We start from the raw sequence: 19,670 nt of genomic DNA, 5'->3' as shown, positions 1-19,670 counted from the left end.
AGGTTTCAAAACAACACTTACATGTAACGACTAACGATGACTTAACGACTAAGTTAAAATGTATATACATGTAGTGTTTTAATATGTATTTATACACTTTTGAAAGACTTCAATACACTTATCAAAATACTTCTACTTAACAAAAATGCTTACAATTACATCCTCGTTCAGTTTCATCAACAATTCTACTCGTATGCACCCGTATTCGTACTCGTACAATACACATCTTTTAGATGTATGTACTATTGGTATGTACACTCCAATGATCAGCTCTTAGCAGCCCATGTGAGTCACCTAACACATGTGGGAACCATCATTTGGCAACTAGCATGAAATATCTCATAAAATTACAAAAATATGAGTAATCATTCATGACTTATTTACATGAAAACAAAATTACATATCCTTTATATCTAATCCATACACCAACGACCAAAAACACCTAAAAACACTTTCATTCTTCAATTTTCTTCATCTAATTGATCTCTCTCAAGTTCTATCTTCAAGTTCTAAGTGTTCTTCATATATTCTACAAGTTCTAGTTACATAAAATCAAGAATACTTTCAAGTTTGCTAGCTCACTTCCAATCTTGTAAGGTGATCATCCAACCTCAAGAAATCTTTGTTTCTTACAGTAGGTTATCATTCTAATACAAGGTAATAATCATATTCAAACTTTAGTTCAATTTCTATAACTATAACAATCTTATTTCAAGTGATGATCTTACTTGAACTTGTTTTCGTGTCATGATTCTGCTTCAAGAACTTCGAGCCATCCAAGGATCCGTTTAAGCTAGATCCATTTTTCACTTTTCCAGTAGGTTTATCCAAGGAACTTAAGGTAGTAATGATGTTCATAACATCATTCAATTCATACATATAAAGCTATCTTATTCGAAGGTTTAAACTTGTAATCACTAGAACATAGTTTAGTTAATTCTAAACTTGTTCGCAAACAAAAGTTAATCCTTCTAACTTGACTTTTAAAATCAACTAAACACATATTCTATATCTATATGATATGCTAACTTAATGATTTAAAACCTGGAGACACGAAAAACACCGTAAAACCGGATTTACGCCGTCGTAGTAACACCGCGGGCTGTTTTGGGTTAGTTAATTAAAAACTATGATAAACTTTGATTTAAAAGTTGTTATTCTGAGAAAATGATTTTTATTATGAACATGAAACTATATCCAAAAATTATGGTTAAACTCAAAGTGGAAGTATGTTTTCTAAAATGGTCATCTAGACGTCGTTCTTTCGACTGAAATGACTACCTTTACAAAAACGACTTGTAACTTATTTTTCTGACTATAAACCTATACTTTTTCTGTTTAGATTCATAAAATAGAGTTCAATATGAAACCATAGCAATTTGATTCACTCAAAACGGATTTAAAATGAAGAAGTTATGGGTAAAACAAGATTGGATAATTTTCTCATTTTAGCTACGTGAAAATTGGTAACAAATCTATTCTAACCATAACTTAATCAACTTGTATTGTATATTATGTAATCTTGAGATACCATAGACACGTATACAATGTTTCGACCTATCATGTCGACACATCTATATATATTTCGGAACAACCATAGACACTCTATATGTGAATGTTGGAGTTAGCTATACAGGGTTGAGGTTGATTCCAAAATATATATAGTTTGAGTTGTGATCAATACTGAGATACGTATACACTGGGTCGTGGATTGATTCAAGATAATATTTATCGATTTATTTCTGTACATCTAACTGTGGACAACTAGTTGTAGGTTACTAACGAGGACAGCTGACTTAATAAACTTAAAACATCAAAATATATTAAAAGTGTTGTAAATATATTTTGAACATACTTTAATATATATGGATATATTGTTATAGGTTCGTGAATCAACCAGTGGCCAAGTCTTACTTCCCGACGAAGTAAAAATCTGTGAAAGTGAGTTATAGTCCCACTTTTAAAATCTAATATTTTTGAGATGAGAATACATGCAGGTTTTATAAATGATTTACAAAATAGACACAAGTACGTGAAACTACATTCTATGATTGAATTATCGAAATCGAATATGCCCCTTTTTATTAAGTCTGGTAATCTAAGAATTAGGGAACAGACACCCTAATTGACGCGAATCCTAAATATAGATCTATTGGGCCTAACAAACCCCATCCAAAGTACCGGATGCTTTAGTACTTCGAAATTTATATCATATCCGAAGGGTGTCCCGGAATGATGGGGATATTCTTATATATGCATCTTGTTAATGTCGGTTACCAGGTGTTCACCATATGAATGACTTTTATCTCTATGTATGGGATGTGTATTGAAATATGAAATCTTGTGGTCTATTATTATGATTTGATATATATAGGTTAAACCTATAACTCACCAACATTTTTGTTGACGTTTTAAGCATGTTTATTCTCAGGTGATTATTAAGAGCTTCCGCTGTCGCATACTTAAATAAGGACGAGATTTGGAGTCCATGCTTGTATGATATTGTGTAAAAACTGCATTCAAGAAACTTATTTTGTTGTAACATATTTGTATTGTAAACCATTATGTAATGGTCGTGTGTAAACAGGATATTTTAGATTATCATTATTTGATAATCTACGTAAAGCTTTTTAAACCTTTATTGATGAAATAAAGGTTATGGTTTGTTTTAAAATGAATGCAGTCTTTGAAAAACGTCTCATATAGAGGTCAAAACCTCGCAACGAAATCAATTAATATGGAACGTTTTTAATCAATAAGAACGGGACATTTCAGTTGGTATCCGAGCGTTGGTCTTAGAGAACCAGAATTTTGCATTAGTGTGTCTTATCGAGTTTGTTAGGATGCATTAGTGAGTCTGGACTTCGATCGTGTTTACTTGAAAAATGATTGCTTAACAAATTTTGTTGGAAACTATATATTTTTAACACGTGAATATTATGTGATATATTAATCTCTTAACGCGTTTGATATTATGTGATAGATGTCTACCTCTAGAACAAGTCTCATTGACTCACCTAATAATAATGAAGAGTCAAATGTAAATTGGAATGATTCGTGGACTGATTCACAAGTTCCCGAAGAGGAACCGAAAGAAGCGTCAGAACCGGAAGAAGAATCGGAACCGGAAGAAGAATCGGAACCGGAAGAAGAATCGGAACCGGATGAAGAAATAGAACCGGTGGGGGAAATAATAAAACAGTTAAGTAAAAGAAAATCCTCAACCAACCGACCAAGGTTAATTATGGTCAATGGTGTTTCCGCCAAGGAAGCAAAATATTGGGAGGATTACCAATTCTCCGATGAATCGAATTCCGACGAGAATTCCGATGATGTTATAGAAATTACCCCAACTGAATTTAAAAAGGCAAAAGAAAATAATAAGGGAAAGGGCATAAAAATAGAGAAATCTAATTCCAACCCCGATGAACTTTATATGTATCGTCAACCCCCGAAGTCCTTAAGTTGTAACAATGACCCGGGAACCTCTAAACCACCAGGTTTTTCTAAACCAATGTGGATAACGACGGCTCGTATTAGGGGAACATTATATATCCCTAGAAACTTGGCAAAACGAACCAAAACCGAAGAAGAAGAAACAAGCGAGTCGGAATAAGATAGCTGTATTCGTGTGATGTAATATATGTAATATAGTGTGCTTATGCTTTATGATATATGTAAAAATTGCTTGTATTAATAAGTATTATTTTTTTTTATGAATCTAACTCTTGTCTATTTTACAGTATAAAAACACAAAATGGATAGACAACCCAATATTTTAAGAGACCTACCCGGAGACATGATTGATGAAATCTTGTCTAGAGTCGGTCAGAATTCTTCGGCACAACTATTTAAGGCGAGATCAGTTTGTAAGACATTCGAAGAACGTTCCAAGAATGCCTTGGTTTATAAAAGGATTTCGTTCGAAAGATGGGGGATATCACATTGGGAAATCCATAAGTTACGATGTGTTTACTTTGACGCATATATTGCGGGGAACCCAAATGCTATTTTACGCAATGGGTTAAGAAATTATTTTGACTCAATATATCCGAATATTGGACTTCGTGATTTAGAAAAAGCGGCTAACATGCAACATAAAGAAGCATGTTATGCTTACGGATTAGTAATGTTCGCTTCTCACCAAAGTGAGAACAAGAACATTGGACTACAACTATTAAACAAAACGTTACCACAAGTGACGGAGTCGGTAATTGGGGTAAGAAATGAGGTTTTTAGATTGTTACGGGACTGTTGGACATTACGTAACCCTCGTCCCTTTGACGACGTTACAACACGCTGTCTTATCAACAGCCATAACAGTTATGTTCCACAAGACCAAGGATGGGAAGTAATCCTAGTAAAACCAGAATGCATGACTTATTTCTGGACGTATGAATTACGTGTCTTTATTGCCTTTGCTGAACGACTTGTGTACTAGCTAGAATTATCTTCACAACCATCTTGTATCAAATTTATTGTGTGCTATATTTCATGCTATATGTAAAATAAGCGGTATTGTAAGTTTGTAAAATATTGTGTAAAAGTTTGAATGCGAAATATTATTATAATCAGTTTTTCATATAGAATTGTAGTAGTTGAATTGTATATTAGCTACTAAGTATGAACTTAACGGGTAGGTACTACCCGAATTTAAACTTATAAAACGCTAATATGAAGAAAAAGCTTTTATAAATAAGTTCATATTATGCTACGAAATACTATTAACTACTCTTAATATTCTGTATAATTAACTTGTTCCATTTGACTATTTTGAAGGAAATGGCACCGACTACTCGACACACCGTGAATATGAATGAAGAGGAATTCCGTACTTTTCTAGCTTCAAACATAGCCGCTGTACAGGCTGTGCTACATACCAACAATAACCTTGGATCTAGCAGTACAGGAAATCGTGTAGGATGCACCTACAAAGAATTCACTGCCTGCAAACCTTTGGAATTTGATGGAACCGAAGGACCGATCGGATTGAAACGGTGGACCGAGAAGGTCGAATCGGTGTTTGCCATAAGTAAGTGTACTGAAGAGGACAAATTGAAGTACGCTACGCATACCTTCACAGGTTCTGCGTTAACATGGTGGAATACCTATCTAGAGCAAGTGGGACAAGACGATGCGTACGCACTACCATGGTCAGCATTCAAGCACTTGATGAACAAGAAGTACCGTCCCAGAACCGAGGTCAATAAGCTCAAGACAGAACTTAGAGGGTTACGAACCCAAGGATTTGATATTACCACATACGAAAGACGATTCACAGAATTGTGCCTATTGTGTCCGGGTGCATTCGAAGATGAGGAAGAGAAGATCGACGCGTTTGTGAAAGGATTACCGGAAAGAATCCAAGAAGATATAAGTTCACACGAGCCCGCCTCCATACAACAGGCATGTAGAATGGCTCACAAACTAGTGAACCAGATTGAAGAAAGGATTAAAGAACAGACTGCTGAAGAGGCCAATGTGAAGCAAGTCAAAAGAAAGTGGGAGGAAAACGGTGATAAGAATCACCAATACAACAACAACAGCAATTACAATAATAATCGCAACAATTATCCCAATAATCGCAACATCAATCGCAACTACAACAAACGGCCCAACAACAACAACAACAACAACAGCAACTACAACAATCATCCCAATAACAATAATAACCGCAACAACAACAACAATCAGAAGCAGCTATGCCAAAGGTGTGAAAAGTATCACTCGGGGTTCTGCACCAAATTTTGCAGCAAGTGTAAAAGAAATGGTCATAGTGCGGCGAAGTGTGAGGTCTACGGACCATGGGTTAATAGAACGAAAGGAACAAATGGTGTCGGAACGAGTAATGGCGGAGCAAGTAGTGTCGGAGCAAGTTATGCCAATGTAGTTTGTTATAAATGTGGAAAACCGGGCCACATTATTAGAAATTGCCCGAACCAGGAGAACACGAATGGACAAGGCCGCGGAAGATTTTCAATATTAATGCGGCAGAGGCACAAGAAGACCCGGAGCTTGTTACGGGTACGTTTCTTATTGACAATAAATCTGCTTACGTTTTATTTGATTCGGGTGCGGATAGAAGCTATATGAGTAGAGATTTTTGTGCTAAATTAAGTTGTCCATTGACGCCTTTGGATAGTAAATTTTTACTCGAATTAGGAAATGGTAAATTAATTTCAGCAGATAATATATGTCGGAATCGAGAAATTAAACTGGTTAGCGAAACATTTAAGATTGATTTGATACCAGTAGAGTTAGGGAGTTTTGATGTGATAATCGGTATGGACTGGTTGAAAGAAGTGAAATCAGAGATCGTTTGTTACAAAAATGCAATTCGCATTATACGAGAAAAAGGAAAACCCTTAATGGTGTACGGAGAAAAGGGCAACACGAAGCTACATCTTATTAGTAATTTGAAGGCACAAAAATTAATAAGAAAAGGTTGCTATGCTGTTCTAGCACACGTCGAGAAAGTACAAACTGAAGAAAAGAGCATCAATGATGTTCCCGTCGCAAAAGAATTTCCCGATGTATTTCCGAAAGAATTACCGGGATTACCCCCACATCGATCCGTTGAATTTCAAATAGATCTTGTACCAGGAGCTGCACCAATATCTCGTGCTCCTTACAGATTCGCACCCAGCGAGATGAAAGAACTGCAAAGCCAATTACAAGAACTTTTAGAGCGTGGTTTCATTCGACCAAGCACATCACCGTGGGGAGCTCCTGTTTTGTTTGTCAAGAAGAAAGATGGTACATTCAGGTTGTGTATCGACTACCGAGAGTTGAACAAACTTACCATCAAGAACCGCTACCCACTACCGAGAATCGAAGACTTATTTGATCAACTACAAGGCTCGTCTGTTTATTCAAAGATTGACTTACGTTCCGGGTATCATCAAATGCGGGTGAAAGAAGATGATATTCCAAAGACTGCTTTTAGAACACGTTACGGTCATTACGAGTTTATGGTCATGCCGTTTGGTTTAACTAATGCACCAGCTGTGTTCATGGACCTTATGAACCGAGTGTGTGGACCATACCTTGACAAGTTTGTCATTGTTTTCATTGATGACATACTTATTTACTCAAAGAATGACCAAGAACATGGTGAACATTTGAGAAAGGTGTTAGAAGTATTGAGGAAGGAAGAATTGTACGCTAAGTTTTCAAAGTGTGCATTTTGGTTGGAAGAAGTTCAATTCCTCGGTCACATAGTGAACAAAGAAGGTATTAAGGTGGATCCGGCAAAGATAGAAACTGTTGAAAAGTGGGAAACCCCGAAAACTCCGAAACACATACGCCAGTTTTTAGGACTAGCTGGTTACTACAGAAGGTTCATCCAAGACTTTTCCAGAATAGCAAAACCCTTGACTGCATTAACGCATAAAGGGAAGAAATTTGAATGGAATGATGAACAAGAGAAAGCGTTTCAGTTATTGAAGAAAAAGCTAACTACGGCACCTATATTGTCATTGCCTGAAGGGAATGATGATTTTGTGATTTATTGTGACGCATCAAAGCAAGGTCTCGGTTGTGTATTAATGCAACGAACGAAGGTGATTGCTTATGCGTCTAGACAATTGAAGATTCACGAACAAAATTATACGACGCATGATTTGGAATTAGGCGCGGTTGTTTTTGCATTAAAGACTTGGAGGCACTACTTATATGGGGTCAAAAGTATTATATATACCGACCACAAAAGTCTTCAACACATATTTAATCAGAAACAACTGAATATGAGGCAACGTAGGTGGATTGAATTATTGAATGATTACGACTTTGAGATTCGTTACCACCCGGGGAAGGCAAATGTGGTAGCCGATGCCTTGAGTAGGAAGGACAGAGAACCCATTCGAGTAAAATCTATGAATATAATGATTCATAATAACCTTACTACTCAAATAAAGGAGGAGCAACAAGGAGTTTTAAAAGAGGGAAATTTAAAGGATGAAATACCAAAAGGATCCGAGAAGCATCTTAATATTCGGGAAGACGGAACCCGGTATAGGGCTGAAAGGATTTGGGTACCAAAATTTGGAGATATGAGAGAAATGATACTTAGAGAAGCTCATAAAACGAGATACTCAATACATCCTGGAACGGGGAAGATGTACAAGGATCTCAAGAAACATTTTTGGTGGCCGGGTATGAAAGCCGATGTTGCTAAATACGTAGGAGAATGTTTGACGTGTTCTAAGGTCAAAGCTGAGCATCAGAAACCATCAGGTCTACTTCAACAACCCGAAATCCCGGAATGGAAATGGGAAAACATTACCATGGATTTCATCACTAAATTGCCAAGGACTGCAAGTGGTTTTGATACTATTTGGGTAATAGTTGATCGTCTCACCAAATCAGCACACTTCCTAATAATAAGAGAAGAAGACAAGATGGAGAAGTTAGCACGACTGTATTTGAAGGAAGTCGTCTCCAGACATGGAATACCAATCTCTATTATCTCTGATAGGGATGGTAGATTTATTTCAAGAGTCTGGCAGACATTACAGCAAGCATTAGGAACTCGTCTAGACATGAGTACTGCCTATCATCCACAAACTGATGGGCAGAGCGAAAGGACGATACAAACGCTTGAAGACATGCTACGAGCATGTGTTATTGATTTCGGAAACAGTTGGGATCGACATCTACCGTTAGCAGAATTTTCCTACAACAACAGCTACCATTCAAGCATTGAGATGGCGCCGTTTGAAGCACTTTATGGTAGAAAGTGCAGGTCTCCGATTTGTTGGAGTGAAGTGGGGGATAGACAAATTACGGGTCCGGAGATTATACAAGAAACTACCGAGAAGATCATCCAAATTCAACAACGGTTGAAAACCGCCCAAAGTCGACAAAAGAGCTACGCTGACATTAAAAGAAAAGATATAGAATTTGAAATTGGAGAGATGGTCATGCTTAAAGTTGCACCTTGGAAGGGCGTTGTTCGATTTGGTAAACGAGGGAAATTAAATCCAAGGTATATTGGACCATTCAAGATTATTGATCGTGTCGGACCAGTAGCTTACCGACTTGAGTTACCTCAACAACTCGCAGCTGTACATAACACTTTCCACGTCTCGAATTTGAAGAAATGTTTTGCTAAAGAAGATCTCACTATTTCGTTAGATGAAATCCAAATCAACGAAAAACTTCAATTCATTGAAGAACCCGTCGAAATAATGGATCGTGAGGTTAAAAGACTTAAGCAAAACAAGATACCAATTGTTAAGGTTCGATGGAATGCTCGTAGAGGACCCGAGTTCACCTGAGAGCGTGAAGATCAAATGAAGAAGAAATACCCGCATCTATTTCCAGAAGATTCGTCAACACCTTCAACAGCTTAAAATTTCGGGACGAAATTTATTTAACGGGTAGGTACTGTAGTGACCCGAACTTTTCCATGTTTATATATATTAATTGAGATTGATATTTACATGATTAAATGTTTCCAACATGTTAAGCAATCAAACTTGTTAAGACTTGATTAATTGAAATATGTTTCATATAGACAATTGACCACCCAAGTTGACCGGTGATTCACGAACGTTAAAACTTGTAAAAACTATATGATGACATATATATGGATATATATATATATTTAACATGATACTGTGATAAGTAAACATATCATTAAGTATATTAACAATGAACTACATATGTAAAAACAAGACTACTAACTTAATGATTTTTAAACGAGACATATATGTAACGATTATCGTTGTAAAGACATTTAATGGATATATATCATATTAAGAGATATTCATACATGATAATATCATGATAATATAATAATTTAAAATCTCATTTGATATTATAAACATTGGGTTAACAACATTTAACAAGATCGTTAACCTAAAGGTTTCAAAACAACACTTACATGTAACGACTAACGATGACTTAACGACTAAGTTAAAATGTATATACATGTAGTGTTTTAATATGTATTTATACACTTTTGAAAGACTTCAATACACTTATCAAAATACTTCTACTTAACAAAAATGCTTACAATTACATCCTCGTTCAGTTTCATCAACAATTCTACTCGTATGCACCCGTATTCGTACTCGTACAATACACATCTTTTAGATGTATGTACTATTGGTATGTACACTCCAATGATCAGCTCTTAGCAGCCCATGTGAGTCACCTAACACATGTGGGAACCATCATTTGGCAACTAGCATGAAATATCTCATAAAATTACAAAAATATGAGTAATCATTCATGACTTATTTACATGAAAACAAAATTACATATCCTTTATATCTAATCCATACACCAACGACCAAAAACACCTACAAACACTTTCATTCTTCAATTTTCTTCATCTAATTGATCTCTCTCAAGTTCTATCTTCAAGTTCTAAATGTTCTTCATATATTCTACAAGTTCTAGTTACATAAAATCAAGAATACTTTCAAGTTTGCTAGCTCACTTCCAATCTTGTAAGGTGATCATCCAACCTCAAGAAATCTTTGTTTCTTACAGTAGGTTATCATTCTAATACAAGGTAATAATCATATTCAAACTTTGGTTCAATTTCTATAACTATAACAATCTTATTTCAAGTGATGATCTTACTTGAACTTGTTTTCGTGTCATGATTCTGCTTCAAGAACTTCGAGCCATCCAAGGATCCGTTGAAGCTAGATCCATTTTTCACTTTTCCAGTAGGTTTATCCAAGGAACTTAAGGTAGTAATGATGTTCATAACATCATTCAATTCATACATATAAAGCTATCTTATTCGAAGGTTTAAACTTGTAATCACTAGAACATAGTTTAGTTAATTCTAAACTTGTTCGCAAACAAAAGTTAATCCTTCTAACTTGACTTTTAAAATCAACTAAACACATGTTCTATATCTATATGATATGCTAACTTAATGATTTAAAACCTGGAGACACGAAAAACACCGTAAAACCGGATTTACGCCGTCTTAGTAACACCGCGGGCTGTTTTGGGTTAGTTAATTAAAAACTATGATAAACTTTGATTTAAAAGTCGTTATTCTGAGAAAATTATTTTTATTATGAACATGAAACTATATCCAAAAATTATGGTTAAACTCAAAGTGAAAGTATGTTTTCTAAAATGGTCATCTAGACGTCGTTCTTTCGACTGAAATGACTACCTTTACAAAAACGACTTGTAACTTATTTTTCCGACTATAAACCTATACTTTTTCTGTTTAGATTCATAAAATAGAGTTCAATATGAAACCATAGCAATTTGATTCACTCAAAACGGATTTAAAATGAAGAAGTTATGGGTAAAACAAGATTGGATAATTTTCTCATTTTAGCTACGTGAAAATTGGTAACAAATCTATTCTAACCATAACTTAATCAACTTGTACTGTATATTATGTAATCTTGAGATACCATAGACACGTATACAATGTTTCGACCTATCATGTCGACACATCTATATATATTTCGGAACAACCATAGACACTCTATATGTGAATGTTGGAGTTAGCTATACAGGGTTGAGGTTGATTCCAAAATATATATAGTTTGAGTTGTGATCAATACTGAGATACGTATACACTGGGTCGTGGATTGATTCAAGATAATATTTATCGATTTATTTCTGTACATCTAACTGTGGACAACTAGTTGTAGGTTACTAACGAGGACAGCTGACTTAATAAACTTAAAACATCAAAATATATTAAAAGTGTTGTAAATATATTTTGAACATACTTTAATATATATGTATATATTGTTATAGGTTCGTGAATCAACCAGTGGCCAAGTCTTACTTCCCGACGAAGTAAAAATCTGTGAAAGTGAGTTATAGTCCCACTTTTAAAATCTAATATTTTTGAGATGAGAATACATGCAGGTTTTATAAATGATTTACAAAATAGACACAAGTACGTGAAACTACATTCTATGGTTGAATTATCGAAATCGAATATGCCCCTTTTTATTAAGTCTGGTAATCTAAGAATTAGGGAACAGACACCCTAATTGACGCGAATCCTAAAGATAGATCTATTGGGCCTAACAAACCCCATCCAAAGTACCGGATGCTTTAGTACTTCGAAATTTATATCATATCCGAAGGGTGTCCCGGAATGATGGGGATATTCTTATATATGCATCTTGTTAATGTCGGTTACCAGGTGTTCACCATATGAATGACTTTTATCTCTATGTATGGGATGTGTATTGAAATATGAAATCTTGTGGTCTATTATTATGATTTGATATATATAGGTTAAACCTATAACTCACCAACATTTTTGTTGACGTTTTAAGCATGTTTATTCTCAGGTGATTATTAAGAGCTTCCGCTGTCGCATACTTAAATAAGGACGAGATTTGGAGTCCATGCTTGTATGATATTGTGTAAAAACTGCATTCAAGAAACTTATTTTGTTGTAACATATTTGTATTGTAAACCATTATGTAATGGTCGTGTGTAAACAGGATATTTTAGATTATCATTATTTGATAATCTACGTAAAGCTTTTTAAACCTTTATTGATGAAATAAAGGTTATGGTTTGTTTTAAAATGAATGCAGTCTTTGAAAAACGTCTCATATAGAGGTCAAAACCTCGCAACGAAATCAATTAATATGGAACGTTTTTAATCAATAAGAACGGGACATTTCACATCCTACACAATTTCTTATGCCGTTAGCTGCATTGCTAGATTCAGAGTTATTGTTGGTATGTAGCGCAGCCTGTACTTCGGCTATGTTTGCAGCAAGAAAGGTACAAAATTCCTCTTCGCTCATATTCATGGTGTGTCGAGTAGTCGGTGCCATTTCCTTCAAAATAGCCAACTGAATCGAGTTAATCATACAGAATATTAAGAGTAGTCAATAGTATTTTGTAGCATAATATGAACTCATTTATAAAAGCTTTTTCTTCATATTAGCATTTTATAAGTTTAAATTCGGGTACTACCTACCTGTTAAGTTCATACTTAGTAGCTAATATACAATTCAACTACTACAATTCCATATGAAAAACTGATTATAATAATATATCACATACAAATATTCTTTAAACTTACAACTTCGATATATTACATATAACATGAAATATAGTACACTTTGATACAGGACAGTTTTGAAGATAAACCTAGTTAATATGCAAGTTGTTCAGCAAAGGAAATAAAGACACGTAATTCATAAGTCCAGAAACAAGTCATGCATTCTGGTTTTACAAAGACGACTTCCCATCCTTGGTCTTGTGGAAAATAACCGTTATGACCATTGGCTAGGCAGCATGTTGTAATGTCGTCAAAAGGACGAGGGTTTCGTAATGTCCAACAGCCCCGTAATAATCTAAAAACCTTGTTTCTCACCCCAACTACTGAATCCGTCACTTGTGGGAAGGTTTTATTTAAAAGTTGCAATCCGATGTTCTTTTTCTCACTTTGGTAAGAAGCGAACATCACTAACCCATAAGCATAACATGCTTCTTTATGTTGCATGTTAGAAGCTCTTTCTAATTCACGAAATCCTATGTTGGGATATGTTGAGTCAAAATAGGTTCTTAACCCGTAGCTTAAAATTGCATTTGAGTTCCCCGCATTTAACGCTTTAAAGAAAACAAGGCGTAACTTACGATCTCCCAATGTGATATACCCCACCTATCAAAGGAAAGCCTTTTATAAACTAAGGCATTTCTGGAAAGTCTTTCAAATGTTTGACAAGTTAATTTTGCCATAATTAATTGTGCTGATGAATTCTGACCGACTCTAGACAAGATTTCCTCAATCATATCCTCTGGTAGATCTTCTAAAATATTCGGTTGTCTACCCTTAACGTCCATTTTGTTTTTATACTGTAAAATAGACAAGGATTAGATTCATAAAAGATAATTAACAAACAATACAAGCAATTTTTACATAGAACATAAAAGTACAAGCACACTACAATATATATAATACACAACATGATTACAACCCTCTAATCTGAATCACTGGTTTCTTATTTTTCGGACTTGGTTCGTTTTCCTAATTTTCTAGGAATATATGGTGTTCCTCTAATACGAGCCGTCGTTTTCCATAATGGTTTAGAAAAACCTGGTGGTTTAGAGGTTCTCGGGTCATTGTTACATTTTAGGAAATACGGATGTTACCAATACATATAAAGTTCATCGGGGTTGGAATCGGGTTTCTCTATTTTTATACCTTTTCCCTTATTATTTTCTTTCGCTTTATTAAATTGGGTCGAGGTAATTTCTATAACATCATCGGAATCCTCATCGGGATCCGATTCATCGAAAAATTGGTAATCTTCCCAATATTTTGCTTCCTCGGCGAAAACACCATTGACTATTATTAACTTTGGTCCGTTGGTTGAGGATTTTCTTTTATTTAATCGATTTACTATAGGTATCAATATTTCTTCCTCCGGAACCTCTTCTTCTTCCGGTTCCTCCTCTTCCGGTTCCTCTTCTTCCGGTTCCTCCTCTTCCGGTTCCTCCTCTTCCGGTTCCTCTTCTTCCGGTTCCTCTTCGGGAATTCGTGAATCTTCCCAAAATATATTCGACTCTTCATTATTATTAGGTGAATCGATGGGATTTGTACTAGTGGTAGACATCTATCACACAATATCAAACACATTAAGAGGTTAATATATCACATAATATTTACATGTTAATAATATATAGTTTCCAACAAAAGTGTTAAGCAATCGTTTTTAAAGAAAACACGGTCGAAGTCCAGCCTCACTAATGTATCCTAACAAACTCGATAAGACACACTAATGCAAATTTCTGGTTCTCTAAGACCAACGCTCTGATACCAACTGAAATGTCCCGTTCATATTGATTATAAACGTTCCATATTAATTGATTTCGTCGCGAGGTTTTGACCTCTATATGAGACGTTTTTCAAAGATTGCATTCATTTTTAAAACAACCATAACCTTTATTTTATCTATAAAGGTTTAAAAAGCATTACGTAGATTATCAAATAATGATAATCTAAAATATACCGTTACACACGACCATTACATAATGGTTTACAATAAGAATATATTACATCAAAAATAAGTTTCTTGAATGCAGTTTTTACATAATATCATACAAGCATGGACTCCAAATCTTGTCCTTATTTTAGTATGCAACATCGGAAGCTCTTAATAATCACCTGAGAATAAACATGCTTAAAACGTCAACAAAAATGTTGGTGAGTTATAGGTTTAACCTATATATTATCAAATCATAATAATAGACCACAAGATTTCATATTTCAATATACATTCCATACATAGAAATAAAAATCATTCATATGGTGAACACCTGGTAATCGACATTAACAAGATGCATATAAGAATATCCCCTATCATTCCGGGAAATCCTTTGGACATGATAAAAACGAATTCGAAGTACTAAAGCATCTGGTACTTTGAATGGGGTTCGTTAGGCCCAATAGATCTATCTTTAGGATTCGCGTCAATTAGTAGATCAGTTTACTAATTCTTAGGTTACCAAGCAAAAGGGGCATATTCGGCTTCGATCATTCACCCATATAATGTAGTTTCATTTACTTGTGTCTTTTTCGTAAAATATTTATAAAACTGCATGTATTCTCATCCCAAAATATTAGATTTTAAAAGTGAGACTATAACTCACTTTCACAGATTTTTACTTCGTCGGGAGTAAGACTTGGCCACTGGTCGATTCACGAACCTATAAAAAATATATACATATATATATCAAAGTATGTTCAAAATATATTTACAATATTTTTAATACATTTTGATGTGTTAAGTTTATTAAGTCAGCTGTCCTCGTTAGTAACCTACAACTAGTTGTCCATAGTTAGATGTACAGAAATAAATTGATATATATTATCTTGAATCAATCCACGACCCAGTGTATACATGTCTCAGGCTAGATCACAACTCAAAGTATATATATTTTTGGAATCAACCTCAACCCTGTATAGCTAACTCCAACATTACTGCATATAGAGTGTCTATGGTTGTTCCAAATAATATATATAGATGGGTCGATATGATATGTCAAAACATTTACATACGTGTTTATGATATCCCAAGATTACATAATATATTAGAATACATGTATAATACAATATAAGTTAGCTAGGATATGATTAATATAGATTTGTTACCAATTTTCACGTAGCTACAACAAGCAAAAATATCCATTCTTGTTTTACCCATAACTTCTTCGTTTTAAATCCGTTTTGAGGGTTTCAAGTTGCTATGGTTTCATATTGAACTTAAGTTTATGAATCTAAACAGAAAAAGTATAAGTTTATAGTCGGAAATATAGGTTACAAGTCATTTTTGTAAAGGTAGTCATTTCAATCGAAAGAACGACGTCTAGGTGACCATTTTGGAAAACATACTTTCACTTTGAGTTTAACCATGATTTTTGAATATAGTTTCATGTTCATAAGAAAAATAATTTTCCCAGAAGAACAACTTCTAAATCAAAGTTTATCATAGTTTTTAATTATCTAATCCAAAACAGCCCGCGGTGTTACTACGACGGCGTATATCCGGTTTTACGGTGTTTTTCGTGTTTCCAGGTTTTAAATCATTAAGTTAGCATATCATATAGATATAGAACATGTGTTTAGTTTATTTTAAAAGTCAAGTTAGAAGGATTAACTTTTGTTTGCGCAAAAGTTTAGAATTAACTAAACTATGTTCTAGTGATTTCAAGTTTAAACCTTCGAATAAGGTAGTTTTATATATATGAATCGAATGATGTTATGAACATCATTACTACCTCAGGTTTTGTGGATAAACCTACTGGAAATGAGAAAAATAGATCTAGCTTCAAAGGATCCTTGGATGGCTTGAAAGTTCTTGAAGCAGAATCATGACACGAAAACAAGTTCAAGTAAGATTTTCACTCGAAATAAGATTGTTATAGTTATAGAAATTGAATCAAAGTTTGAATATGAGTATTACCTTGTATTAGAAAGATATCTTACTGTAAATAAGAAAGATTTCTTGAGGTTGTATGATCACTTTACAAGATTGGAAGTAAGCTAGCAAACTTGGAAGTATTCTTGATTTTATGAAACTAGAACTTATAGAATTTATGAAGAACACTTAGAACTTGAAGATAGAACTTGAGAGAGATCAATTAGATGAATAAAATTGAAGAATGAAAGTGTTTTTAGGTCTTTTTGGTCGTTGGTATATGGATTAGATATAAAGGATGTGTAATTTTGTTTACATGTAAATAAGTCATGAATGATTACTAATATTTTTGTAATTTTATGAGATATTTTATGCTAGTTGTCAAATGATGGTTCCCACATATGTTAGGTGACTCACATGGGCTGTTAAGAGCTGATCATTAGAGTGTATATACCAATAGTACATACATCTAAAAGTTGTGTATTGTACGAGTACGAATACGGGTGCATACGAGTAGAATTGTTGATGAAACTGAACGAGGATGTAATTGTAAGTATTTTTGGTAAGTAGAAGTATTTTGATAAGTATCTTGAAGTCTTTCAAAAGTGTATGAATACATATTAAAACACTACATGTATATACATTTTAACTGAGTCGTTAAGTCATCGTTAGTCGTTACATGTAAATGTTGATTTGAAACCTTTAAGTTAACGATCATGTTAAATGTTGTTAACCCAATGTTTATTATATCTAATGAGATGTTAAATTATTATATTATCATGATATTATGATATATTAATATATCTTAATATGATATATATACATTAAATGTCGTTACAACGATAATCGTTACATATATGTCTCGTTTCGAAATCATTAAGTTAGTAGTCTTGTTTTTACATATGTAGTTCATTGTTAATACACTTAATGACATGTTTACTTATCATTTATCATGATTAAACATAGTGTATCAATATCTTAATATGATTCATATGTATTTAGTAAGACGTTGTTATAACGATAATCGTTATATATATATCGTTTCGAGTTTCTTAATTCAATAAACTCAATTTTATGTATATAACTCATTGTTAAAATACCTAATGAGATAATTACTTATCATAATATCATGTTAACTATATATATAATCATATATATGTCATCATATAGTTTTTACGAGTTTTAACGTTCGTGAATCACCGGTCAACTTGGGTGGTCAATTGTCTATATGAAACCTATTTCAATTAATCAAGTCTTAACAAGTTTGATTGCTTAACATGTTGGAAACACTTAATCATGTAAATAACAATTTCATTTAATATATATAAACATGGAAAAGTTCGGGTCACTACAGTAGATACCAACAAAATCCAGGTGAAAGCCACTGGATGGCTGTCAAGAACATCCTAAAGTACTTGAGAAGGACTAAAGATATGTTCTTGATTTATGGTGGTGTGGAAGAAGATCTTACTGTAAAGTGCTACACAGATGCTAGCTTCCAAACTGATAGAGATGATTCATGATCACAATCTGGATATGTCTTTATCTTGAATGGAGGAGCTATAACTTGAAAAAGTTCTAAGCAGAAAGTAGTTGCACAATCTACTACATAAGCAGAATACATTGCTGCATCGGAGGCAGCACAAGAGGCTGCGTGGATGAAAAAGTTCATTGCTGATTTAGGGGTGATGCCAAGCATAGAAGACCCCATAGAAATATTTTGCGACAACAATGGTGCTATTGCTCAAGCAAAAGAAACTAGATCGCATCACAGCACCAAACATATCCTTAGGAGATTCCACTATATACGACACATAGTGGGAGACGGAGATGTTTGTATTCGCAAAGTTCACACAGATCAAAACCTTACTGATCCTTTTACAAAGGCTTTGGCACAATCAAAACACGAGGGTCAAGCTCGGTGCATAGGGCTTCGCAATGTTAATGATTGGAATGATTTGTAATTTAGTATTATGATATTTTGGAATATTTATGCAACATTTATATTAAATGATATGATGTATTTGGAGATAATCATACTCATTAATAATTGTTGTGTTCTTTATTAGTATGTTTAAATCCTTGAATAACCCCGTTATTCTAAAACGTCCATAGTCGATCACAACTATGGGAATAGTTGTGAGTTAAGAATAATGTGAATAAGTTGGTTGACTTTCATGAAGATAAAAGTAGAGCAAGGGAGTTGCAACCAAATTCACCTATGTTTATTGAAGAATAAACATTGGACATGACCCGCTTTCAAGATCACTTCATGGATCGATGTCATAAGTGATTCTTGAAAATGGTAATATCTTTATATCCTTAGACCGTAGATACATATTGGGTCTTAAATGTGAGGATTGTTATACTTTGACATAGTTAAACATTGTTCTTTAGCCAGGCAATCATAAAAGCTATTGTTAAGTATAATATGAGACACATGAGAGACGTGTGTAGTCTAGACGGGATTTGTTCCTCTCATCTGGATGAGAGATTGACATCTATGGGCCCCTCAATGATTTAAATTGATTAAGATGCGTGGCCACGCTCAAACTATATTGATGTATTCAATGGTGTTTGTTTTATCATTTTCAATCTTGATCGAGTAACATAATGTATGAGCTAAATACGAGATTGATTACTATCCATGTCTCATGCTTAACGAGATGTCAGTAACAAAGGGATAACTGATACCTTACCTATATATTGATTTGAAGAAGTAACTTCAGAATCAATAGATGCTCGGAATGACATTTTTCATGTGTTGTTAGGGGCAGTGACATG

The sequence above is a fragment of the Rutidosis leptorrhynchoides genome, chromosome 1 (genome assembly GCF_046630445.1).
Source record: "Rutidosis leptorrhynchoides isolate AG116_Rl617_1_P2 chromosome 1, CSIRO_AGI_Rlap_v1, whole genome shotgun sequence".
Lineage (NCBI taxonomy): Eukaryota > Viridiplantae > Streptophyta > Magnoliopsida > Asterales > Asteraceae > Rutidosis > Rutidosis leptorrhynchoides.
The sequence above is the reverse complement of the archived record's forward strand: the minus strand, read 5'-3'. Positions refer to the sequence as shown.